The sequence below is a fragment of the Coregonus lavaretus genome (genome assembly GCF_964263955.1).
Source record: "Coregonus lavaretus genome assembly, contig: HAP1_SCAFFOLD_372, whole genome shotgun sequence".
Classification (NCBI taxonomy): domain Eukaryota; kingdom Metazoa; phylum Chordata; class Actinopteri; order Salmoniformes; family Salmonidae; genus Coregonus; species Coregonus lavaretus.
This window is the reverse complement of record NW_028160424.1, coordinates 224,347-236,585: the sequence shown is the minus strand read 5'-3', so window position 1 is coordinate 236,585 and position 12,239 is coordinate 224,347. Positions and strand designations below refer to the sequence as shown.

General features: G+C 50.4%; 1 protein-coding gene across 1 annotated transcript in view; it reads right to left on the bottom strand.

The window, feature by feature from the left end:
- LOC311121838 (uncharacterized protein) overlaps nucleotides 1-12,239 on the bottom strand; it is a gene marked incomplete at its 5' end in the record, with an annotated part of 42,427 nt that overhangs the window by 22,061 nt on the left and 8,127 nt on the right. The window lies entirely within an intron of this gene.

The following is a 12,239-nucleotide window of genomic DNA, read 5'->3' as shown; positions in this document are numbered from 1 at the left end:
TAACCTTATGCCTAACCTTAAATAAAATGTTACATTTACATACATTTTACATTTTAGTCATTTAGCAGACGCTCTTATCCAGAGCGACTTACAGGAGCAATTAGGGTTAAGTGCCTTGCTCAAGGGCACATTAACGTCATTTAGCAGACGCTCTTAGCCAGAGCGACTCACAAATTGGTTCGTTCACCCTATAGCCAGTGGGATAACCACTTTACAATTGGGGGGGGGGTAGAAGGATTCCTTTATCCTATCCCAGGTATTCCTTAAAGAGGTGGGGTTTCAAATGTCTCCGGAAGGTGGTGAGTGACTCCGCTGTCCTGGCGTCGTGAGGGAGCTTGTTCCACCATTGGGGTGCCAGAGCAGCGAACAGTTTTGACTGGGCTGAGCGGGAACTATGCTTCCGCAGAGGAAGGGGAGCCAGCAGGCCAGAGGTGGATGAGCGCAATGCCCTCGTTTGGGTGTAGACAAATGTTGACTTTGTGGCTGTGGAATCTGACTCGGTGGCTATGGAAGCTAGTGGAATCTGCTTATCATGGTCTTCCCGCGACTCCAGGTCCGGGACGAGCTCTACCCCAGCCTATAAATTGCCATAGCCCCTCCTACGGAAACAATCAAATTCAATAAAGAAACTATACATTCAAAATTGCTAAAAATATTCTAAAAAACATAATAAAGGTGCCATAAATTAATCAAAGTAAATGTTTACAGAAACCAACTTAAGGTACTTAAACAGTAACATGTGATAAATGCCCCACTGTTCATCAATTCCCCTGCCCTGTACTTTAACAGATTTGGTTTGAACCCCGGGAACCCCTCCACAATTGTCCTTTGACTCTCCACTCGGGTTAATAATTCATTTTGGGCAGACGGAGACCAGGACACGTGAATGTTCAATGGCGACCACAAACAGTTCTGATTTTGTATATAGGTTCAGAACCTTTATGAAACAGCAGAGTTGAAAAATATATAGCAAATATAAATCAAAACTGGATGGTCTTCAGAGATAGATAGGATGGGTTGAGGGTAGCTGAAGGATGGGACTAAAAACAAACAAAAGAGAGCTATTGTAAAATATTATGTGTCCGTAAAATGTATATAGTTTGTATCAGCTGGAAGTAGAAGCTTAAGTGTTGTTGTCCCTTAGTTTACTGGAAAGAGGAGACAGAGGGCTGTGAGACAGAGGTTTAATCCTTGATACATGAAAAGAGGGATGTATACGGAGGGTGAGGGGCTAAGAATCTTAGAGATGGGGAAAGGGCCGATATAACAGGGTGAAAGTTTGCGGAACTCCACCCGGAGGGGCAGATCCCGAGTGGTCAGCCATACCCTCTGCCCGAGACGACAATGGGGAGCCGGGGTCCGATGGCGGTCCGCCTGTCGTCCATACCTGGAGAAGAGCATGCCGGGCTCTCTTCCAGGTACGGCGACAGTGGCGGATGGACATCTGGGCCGAGGGTATGCTGACCTTGTCCTCTTGCTCAGGGAAGAGCGGGGGCCGATATCCCATCGAACACCCGAAAGGCGAGAGACCAGTGACTGAGCAGGGAAGGTTGTTGCGGGCATACAGTGGGGAAAGAATGTATTTAGTCAGCCACCAATTGTGCAAGTTCTCCCACTTAAAAAGATGAGAGAGGCCTGTAATTTTCATCATAGGTACACGTCAACTATGACAGACAAATTGAGATTTTTTTTCTCCAGAAAATCACATTGTAGGATTTGTAATGAATTTATTTGCAAATTATGGTGGAAAATAAGTATTTGGTCACCTACAAACAAGCAAGATTTCTGGCTCTCACAGACCTGTAACTTCTTCTTTAAGAGGCTCCTCTGTCCTCCACTCGTTACCTGTATTAATGGCACCTGTTTGAACTTGTTATCAGTATAAAAGACAACTGTCCACAACCTCAAACAGTCACACTCCAAACTCCACTATGGTCAAGACCAAAGAGCTGTCAAAGGACACCAGAAACAAAATTGTAGACCTGCACCAGGCTGGGAAGACTGAATCTGCAATAGGTAAGCAGCTTGGTTTGATGAAATAAACTGTGGGAGCAATTATTAGGAAATGGAAGACATACAAGACCACTGATAATCTCCCTTGATCTGCGGCTCCACGCAAGATCTCACACCGTGGGGTCAAAATGATCACAAGAACAGTGAACAAAAATCCCAGAACCACACGGGGGGACCTAGTGAATGATCTGCAGAGAGCTGGGACCAAAGTAACAAAGCCTACCATAAGTAACACACTACGCCGCCAGGGACTCAAATCCTGCAGTGCCAGACGTGTCCCCCTGCTTAAGCCAGTACATGTCCAGGCCCATCTGAAGTTTGCTAGAGTGCATTTGGATGATCCAGAAGAGGATTGGGAGAATGTCATATGGTCAGATGAAACCAAAATAGAACTTTTTGGTAAAAACTCAACTCGTCGTGTTTGGAGGACAAAGAATGCTGAGTTGCATCCAAAGAACACCATACCTACTTTGAAGCATGGGGGTGGAAACATCATGCTTTGGGGCTGTTTTTCTGCAAAGGGACCAGGACCACTGATCCGTGTAAAGGAAAGATGAATGGAGCCATGTATCGTGAGATTTTGAGTGAAAACCTCCTTCCATCAGCAAGGGCATTGAAGATGAAACGTGGATGCGTCTTTCAGCATGACAATGATCCCAAACACACCGCCCGGGCAATGAAGGAGTGGCTTCGTAAGAAGCATTTCAAGGTCCTGGAGTGGCCTAGCCAGTCTCCAGATCTCAACCCCATAGAAAATCAGTTTCAAAATCAGTTGAAAGTCTGAGTTGAAAGTCCGTGTTGCCCAGCGACAGCCCCAAAACATCACTGCTCTAGAGGAGATCTGCATGGAGGAATGGGCCAAAATACCAGCAACAGTGTGTGAAAACCTTGTGAAGACTTACAGAAAACGTTTGACCTGTGTCATTGCCAACAAAGGGTATATAACTGTCAGGTTTTGGCCATGACTGTTCGGGTTTTGGTCACTAGATGTCCCCATTGCACCTTTTTTGTACCTTTTGTTTTTTCTTGATCTAATTATTGTTTGCACCTGTAGGTCATTCCCTTGTTAGTATTTAAACCCTGTGTGTTCCTCAGTTCCTTGCTCAGTGTTTGTAAGTTAGCACCCAGCCCCAGCCCAAGCCTTGTGTTATATGGATATTTCTCTGGTGGGATTTTTACCACTTTGTGGAGTTTCCTTGTTTTTTTGGAGGTTTTCCTCTTTGTGCGTCTTGGCTTTATTTTTGGACATTGTGGATTTAGTTTCTTTGCCTGAGGATTTTGTTCTTTATTAAACCACCATCTCTAGTACTGCTGTGTCTGCCTCATCTTCTGGGTTCTGACAATTATTAGTGACTGTTTCTCGCACCGGGTCGTGACAGAAACACTGAGCCATTATTATGAACCCAGAGGCAGCCAGTACCCAGGATTTTTGTTCCATGCTGTCCCACCATGAGGGGACTGTCCAACGCCACGAAGCTGCTCTGGTTCAGCAAGAGGCCTTAATGGCTAGACATTCTCAACTTCTGTCAGAGATGCTGACGTCCATAAAGCAGATTTCGGATCGACTTTCCCCGGCAACCGCTTCTGCTCCAGTTCATCCGATTCAAGGGCCCCTGGCAGTTAATCCCCTGGCGGAACCTCGTCTGCCGCCTCCCCAACGGTTCTCAGGGGATCCAAGTGTTTGTAAGGGGTTTTTCACCCAATGTTCTCTCTCCTTTGAGCTGCAACCATCGTCGTTTCCCACCGACCGGTCCAAGATAGCATATATCATCACCCTGCTGTCGGAAAAGGCTCTAGCCTGGGCTACTGCTGTGTGGGATGCCCAAAGTCCCTGCTGTGCCAGCTACTCTGCCTTTGCTGAAGAATTCAAGCGAGTGTTTCAAGGTCCTACCAACGGCCCTGACTCAGCCAAACAGCTCCTGACTCTCCGCCAAGGTCGGCGCAGCGTGACGGACTATGCCATCCAGTTCCGCACTGTGGCAGCAGCAAGTGGCTGGAACGACGAGGCGCTCACAGTGTGTTTTTTGAAGGGTCTTTCTGACACCATCCAAGATGAACTGGCCACTCGGGAACCACCGGACAACCTCGAGTCCCTTATCAAGTTGGCTTCACGCATAGACCAGCGTCTGAGAGAGAGAGAACAAAACCAGAGACCGCTCACCCTAGTTCCTATCGGTTCCAACTCCGAGTCTCCACCTTTATCCTCGCTGGCTCCACCAGAACCCATGCAGGTTGGACGCATCTCCCAGGCTGAGAGAGACCGCCGGATGAGGGAGCGATGCTGTCTATATTGCGGCAAACCGGGCCATTTCCGCTCCACGTGTCCCGGGCTCCAGGGAAACGCACTCTCCCGTGCAGGCCTGGGAGGACTGTAACGGGAAACATAACCTCCTCCCATCCATCCAACTCCCGCCTGCTCATTCCTGTTACCCTTTCCTGGGACGACCACGAGGTTTCTCTTCAAGCCTTGGTAGACTCTGGAGCCGCAGGTAACTTCATGGATGGGATCTGGGCGAAGGAGAATGGCGTTCCTTCTGAACCTCTAAGTGACCCCATAAGGGTTACTACGTTGGATAGAAGTCCTTTGGGATCTGGACTTGTCACTCGTGCCACTACCCCCTTACGACTTTCAGTTTCCCAACACAAGGAAGTGATGAACTTTCATCTGATCGCCTGTTCCGAGTTTCCTCTCGTCCTTGGCTATCCCTGGCTTCACAGCCATAACCCTCACATCGACTGGTCTGTGGGCACTATCAAGCAGTGGGGTCCCACGTGCCAAGCCACTTGTATCTTCCCGAGTTCCCAGAGTTCTCCTTCCGAGTCTCTAGAATCCATCGACTTGTCCCGAGTTCCCGAGTGTTACCATGACCTCAAACTGGTATTTAGCAAACAGAGGGCCACCAAACTACCACCCCATAGACCTTACGATTGCACCATCGACCTGTTGCCGGGGACCTGCCCTCCCAGGGGTCGGATCTTTTCCCTTTCTCCACCCGAACGAGCTGCTATGGATACCTACATCAAGGACGCTCTGACAGCAGGCCTCATGCGTCCATCTACCTCGCCGGCGGGAGCAGGGTTTTTCTTTGTGGCCAAGAAAGACGGCGGATTACGACCTTGCATCGACTACCGGGGACTCAATGCCATAACTGTCCGTAACCGCTACCCGCTACCTCTTATGGCCACAGCCTTTGAGCTGCTCCAGGAAGCAGTTGTCTTCACTAAGCTTGACCTTCGGAACGCATACCATCTTGTGCGGATCAAACCCGGGGACGAGTGGAAGACCGCTTTCAACACGCCTACGGGTCACTACGAATACTCGGTGATGCCCTTCGGCCTGACCAACGCTCCGGCTGTGTTCCAAGCGCTCATAAACGATGTGCTTAGGGATATGCTTAACATCTTCGTGTTTGTGTACTTGGATGACATCCTCATCTTTTCGAGCTCCCTTCAAGAACACACTAAGCATGTCAGACAAGTGCTCAAACGCCTCCTAGACAGCCATTTGTACGTTAAGCCGGAGAAGTGTGAATTCCATTCCTCTCGAGTACAATTCCTGGGATTTATTGTGGAACCCGGACGAGTCCAGATGGACCCCAAGAAGGTAGAGGCGGTAGCGGATTGGCCCACCCCCAAGTCCGTTAAGGAAGTTCAACGTTTCCTGGGCTTCACCAACTTTTACCGCAAGTTCATCAAGAACTTCAGCTCGGTGGCAGCCCCTCTCTCGGCGGTAACCAAGGGTGGCAACACAAGGTTTCTGTGGGGGAGAGAAGCTGAGACGGCCTTCCAAGGACTCAAGCAGCGCATCCTCTCTGCTCCCATCCTGACACTACCAACGGCGGAGGAACCTTTTGTGGTGGAGGTAGACGCATCAGAGGTTGGGGTTGGAGCTGTCCTGTCTCAGAGGGGTGAAGACAAGAAGCTTCATCCTTGCGCCTTCTTCTCTCACCGGCTTACCCCGGCCGAGAGGAATTACGATGTGGGGGATCGTGAACTCCTAGCGGTTAAGATGGCATTGAAGGAATGGAGACACTGGCTCGAGGGGGCTTCTCAACCGTTTCAAGTGCTTACGGACCACAAGAATCTGGAGTATATCCAGCAGGCGAAGCGGTTGAACGCCAGACAAGCTCGATGGTCTCTTTTCTTCAGCCGATTTCAGTTTATCCTCACCTATAGACCCGGGTCGAAGAATCTCAAACCGGACGCCTTGTCACAAATCTACTCTCCTGCCATTCGAGAAGATACTGACATGACTGTCCTTCCGGCCGCTAAGATCGTGGCTCCGATCTCGTGGCAAGTGGAGGATACCGTGAAACAAGCTCAAGCCATCGAACCGGGCCCTGGTGGAGGTCCTGCTAATCGGTTGTTTGTTCCCAAGGCAGCAAGGTCCCAAGTCCTTCGGTGGGGGCACTCCTCTCGCCTCACCTGTCACCCGGGCATAGGCCGCACCTTGGAGTTCATCCAGCGTAAGTTCTGGTGGCCCACCATGAAGGAGGACGTTGCCACTTTCATCAAGGCCTGTTCCGTGTGCTGCCAGGGAAAATCTTCTCACCTTCGCCCTCAAGGACTCCTTCACCCTCTATCTATTCCCCACCGACCCTGGTCCCATATCTCATTGGACTTTATTACTGGCCTTCCTCCGTCCCATGGTAATACTACGATCCTAGTCATCATCGACAGGTTTTCTAAGGCGGCCAGGTTTGTTCCTTTGACCAAATTACCTTCTGCCAAGGAAACAGCTGAGTTGGTGATTAACCATGTGTTCCGAGTCTTTGGGATCCCGCAAGATATGGTTTCCGACAGAGGTCCCCAGTTCGCCTCAAGGTTTTGGAAGGCCTTCTGCCAACTCATAGGGGCCACGGCCAGTTTATCTTCCGGGTACCATCCGGAGTCCAATGGCCAAACTGAGAGGATGAATCAGGAGCTGGAAACCACCCTCAGATGCATGGTTTCCAACAACCCGTCCACTTGGTCATCCTTCATTGTTTGGGCCGAGTACGCGCACAACACCTTGTGCTCCTCCTCCACTGGTATGTCCCCGCATGAGTGTCAGTTTGGCTATGCACCTCTATTGTTCCCGGACCAGGAGGCAGAAGTCAGAGTGCCTTCAGCCTCGAGGTTCATCAGACGCTGTCGGCTTACGTGGAAGAAGGCACGTCTTAATCTTCTGCGTTCCTCTCAGCAGAACCAACGACAAGCAAACAGAGGTCGCCGTCCCGGTCCTACCCTGTACCCCGGCCAGAGAGTATGGCTCTCAACTAAGAACCTACCGCTACGGGTGGAGTCTCGCAAGCTGTCCCAGAGGTTCATCGGTCCCTTTAAGATTGCCAGGAGAGTCAATCCCGTTACTTTTCGCCTGCACTTACCCAGATCCCTTAAGATCAATCCTACATTTCACATTTCTTTATTAAAACCTGTTGTTTTTTCTCCCCTTATTCCGGCAGGCAGACCTCCCCCTCCGCCCCGTGTCATCGGTGGCCAGTCGGCTTATACCGTCCACCGGATACTGGATTCCCGCCGGGTGCAGCGGTCCTGGCAGTATCTGGTGGACTGGGAAGGCTACGGTCCCGAGGAGCGCTCCTGGGTTCCTGCCAAGGACATACTGGACCCTGACCTCATTCGTCAGTTCAGGGCCCTCCACCCTGAGAAGGCTGGTAGGAACGTCAGGAGCCGTTCCTAGGAGGGGGATTCTGTCAGGTTTTGGCCATGACTGTTCGGGTTTTGGTCACTAGATGTCCCCATTGCACCTTTTTTGTACCTTTTGTTTTTTCTTGATCTAATTATTGTTTGCACCTGTAGGTCATTCCCTTGTTAGTATTTAAACCCTGTGTGTTCCTCAGTTCCTTGCTCAGTGTTTGTAAGTTAGCACCCAGCCCCAGCCCAAGCCTTGTGTTATATGGATATTTCTCTGGTGGGATTTTTACCACTTTGTGGAGTTTCCTTGTTTTTTTGGAGGTTTTCCTCTTTGTGCCTCTTGGCTTTATTTTTGGACATTGTGGATTTAGTTTCTTTGCCTGAGGATTTTGTTCTTTATTAAACCACCATCTCTAGTACTGCTGTGTCTGCCTCATCTTCTGGGTTCTGACAATTATTAGTGACTGTTTCTCGCACCGGGTCGTGACATATAACAAAGTATTGAGAAACTTTTGTTATTGACCAAATACTTATTTTCCACCATATTTTGCAAATAAATTCATAAAAAATCCTACAATGTGATTTTCTGGATTTCTTTCTCTTATTTTGTGTGTCATAGTTGATGTGTACCTATGATGAAAATTACAGGCCTCTCTCATCTATTTAAGTGGGAGAACTTGCACAATTGGTGGCTGACTAAATACTTTTTCCCCCCACTGTATTCCACCCACACGAGTTGCTGGCTCCAGGAGGTGGGGTTGGCAGAGACGAGGCAACGAAGAGTCGTCTCCAGATCCTGATTGGCTCCATCCGACTGGCCGTTAGATTGGCGGTGAAAACAGGAGGACAGGCTGGCCGATGCCCCAATGAGGGTGCAGAACGCCTTCCAGAACCAGAACGAAAACAGAGGACCGCGATCGGAGACCACCGGAAGTCCATGGATCCGGAAGACGTGCTGCACCATGAGCTGGGCCATTTCCTTGGCTGAGGGTGACTTGGGAAGGGGAATGAAGTGGGCGGCTTTGGAAAACCTATCCACCAACGTGAGGATAGTGGTTTTGCCATCTGATGGAGGGAGACCCTTGACGAAGTCCAGGGATATATGGGACCAGGTGCGGTGAGGAACGGGAAGAGGTTGAAGGAGGCCAGCCGGAGCTTGCTTTAGAATTTTATTCTGAGTACACACAGTGCAGGCGGTGATGAACATGGAGACGTCATGAACCAAGGTGGGCCACCAAAAAGGTAGTCGTACAAAGGTCAGGGTCCGACGGGAGCCAGGATGGCTGGCCATTCGGGAGGGATGAGCCCATTCCAGAACTGGGGAACAGGCAGAGTCCGGGACAAACATCTGGGTAACCGGGCCCCCTCCCCGGGGTCCGGCTGGGAACACTGCGCCTCACGGACCTGGTACTCTATACCCCAGACGAATGCAGCCGCGAGACAAGAGTTAGGGTAGGGCGGTCTCAGGATCCATTGGTGTAGCAGAGGGGCTATAGAGGCGTGAAAGCTCATCCGGCTTCACATTCTTGGATCCCGGGCTGAATGAGATGGTGAAGTTGAACCGAGTGAATAGCAGGGCCTGTCGAGATTGCCTGGAGTTGAGGCGCTTGGCGGTGTGGAGATATTCCAGGTTCTTGTGATCCATCCACACTATGAAAGGGTGTTCCTTCCTCTCTAACCAGTGCCTCCACTCCTCTAACGCCATCTTAACCGTGAAGAGTTCTCGGTTACCCGCGTCGTAATTCCTTTCAGTGGTGTTGAGACGATGGGAGAAGAAAGTGCAGGGATGCAACATTTGGTCTTGGGCCGAACGCTGGGACAGGACAGACCCCAATCTGATGTCCAAGGCGTCGACCTCCATCACGAACTGCCGGGACTGATCCGGATGGATTAGGATGGGGGCAGTTGTGAATCGGTGCTTGAGGTCCAAGAACGCCTGGTCTGCAGCTGGAGACCACGTGATCGGGACCTTGGGAGAGGTGAGTGCTGAAAAACATGGAGGACATGTTCTTGAGCCAAGCGGGAAAAAACGAGAATGTCATTGAGGTAGACGAACACGAACTGGTTCAACATGTCACGGAGAACATTGTAAACCAGGGCCTGGAACACTGCAGGAGCGTTGGTCAGTCTGAATGGCATAACAAGGTATTCGTAGTGCCTGCTAGCCGTGTTAAAGGATGTCTTCCACTCGTCCCCTTCCCGTATCCTTACCAGATGGTAGGCGTTCAGGAGGTCCAACTTGGAGAAGATGGTAGCCCCCTGGAGAGACTCAAAAGCCGAGGCGATGAGGTGAAGTGGGTAACGGTTTTTAACCGTGATGTCATTCAGGCCCCGGTAGTCGATACGCAGGCGCAAGGTTTTGTCCTTCTTCTCCACAAAGAAAAACCCTGTGCCGGCGGGGGAGGCAGAATGACGGATACACCCTGCAGCCAGGGAGTCCTCAATGTACGTTTCCATCGCCTTGGTCTCCGGACCCGACAGGGAATAGAGCCACCCCTGAGGCGGTGCAGTGCCCGGGAGAAGGTCAATTGCGCAGTCATAGGGCCGAAGCGGAGGAAGTGAGGTGGCACGGGCCTTGCTGAAAACCTCCCGGATGTCCTGGTATTCCATGGGAATGGCGAAAAGGTCAGAGACTTTACCCAAGCCTGCAGGAAGACGTCCCAGGGCATGCTGCGCCTACTTCAGGCATTGAGCATGGCAGAATGCGGTCCAACCATTGATCGAACCCACAGTCCAGTCCACAAGGGGATTGTGTCTTTGGAGCCATGAAAACCCCAACACAATGGGTACCTGAGGGGATTCGATAAGTAGAAACTGGATCGTCTCGCGTTGGTTGCCTGACACTCGCAGGTTGATAGGAACCATGTTGTGGGTGACTCTGCCAATAGAACGCTCATCCAGCGCTCCGACGTCCATGGGAATGGAGAGGGTTTGAGTGGGGATTCCCAACTCTGACACCAGGGTAGCGTCCATAAAACTCTTGTCGGCCCCAGAGTCAATGAGAACTGGGAGAGATTTGGACCGGTCACCGCACAGCAAGATGGCATGGAGAGGGGTACGAGTAATGGGAGACTGGACATTCTCCGTAATGGCCACCAGTGTACTCATACTTCCTGATGAGCCGGGTCTTTTTACAGGACAGGTAGAAATCTAATGACAGCCCTATGTGTTCAGTCTGTGTAACCATTCGGCAGGAGACAATCTAGCTCTGCCAAGTTGCATAGGCTCCGGAGGAGGCGAGTCGGCAACCCTCTGTGATTTCTGAGAGAACTCGGGTGACATCGGAAGTGTAGACTTTGGAGATTTCCGGGATTCCTTGGAGGCGAGGTGGAAATTGAGGACGTGCGAGGGCAACCGGAACAGAAGATGAGGGAGTACTGGGAGAGAAAAGCTTGGCAGGTTCCAGAATCTCCAGCATAGCGCTCCGGAGGTAAGCATGGTTCTCGGGGCACCGTGGTAGGCTGGGAAGAAATGCCGCTGGTGGCGGGGTTGCTGAGAGTCTGGGGATTAAAGTAGTGGCTGCTGCCTAATAGACAATCTGCTGACTTTCTCCGGCAATGTATGGAAAGCACAGCCGTGGCGTTCAGCCAAGGTCTGGAATCCTTCCATAAGTTTGTGAAGTAACTCCTCGTGTCTTGCAATGGTGGCGCAGTGGGAGGAGACGGCGTCGCAGAGCTTGTCCGAGTCTGCTGGGTCAGCCAGTTTGTACTATCAGGAATCAGGATAAGACCCATATGCAAACAGTTCAAATCATAGATGTTTATTACAAAACAGTGGGCAGGCAAACGACAGGTCAAGGGCAGGCAGAGGTCAGTATTCCAGGGCAGAGTCAATAAGGTAGAGAACGGCAGGCAGGCTCAGGGTCAGGTCAGGCAGAGGTTTGTAAACCAGGTCAGAGTCAGATATGTCCAGGACAGCAGGCATGCTCGGAGTCAGGACAGGTAGAATAGGTCAGAACCGGGAGAACTAGAAAACAGGGACTAGAGAGAATAGAAGTACGGGAAAAACACGCTGGTAGGCTTGACGAAACAAGACAAACTGGCAACAGACAAACAGAAAACACAGGTAGAAATGCACAGGGGACACTGGGGAAAATGGGCTACACCTGGAGGGGGATGGAGACAAGCACAAGACAGGTGAAACAGATCAGGGTGTGTTGTGGAAAATAACCACTATACTTTATTACAAATAAGGTCTTACAGAGTTTTTGTTGCATCAAGAAATGACTTTATTAAAGTTTTCAACAAAGCCGATACCAATCTGCAGAGGGGCACACATCCTTAAGGTCTCCCTCCATCTTATATAGTCCTCTTCAGTTTTCCCGCTCTTTTATTCTTCCGCCCACTTCCTTTGTCCCTGAGGACGGCTGAACTATTACTCCAACCAATCACCCGCTCCCCTGTCTTGCACACACACTCATGTTTAGTTTAAACATGACAAGGCCCTAAATTACACAAACCTCACCCCCTCATGCTGTAATCAATCAAGAAGATACCAAGGAGACAAAGGTCTAGCTCAAACTCTATTCAACCCTGGTGCTGCTCCCTTCACTGTGTTTGAAGAGAGAGACAAAAACAAACGGCCAAATTCAG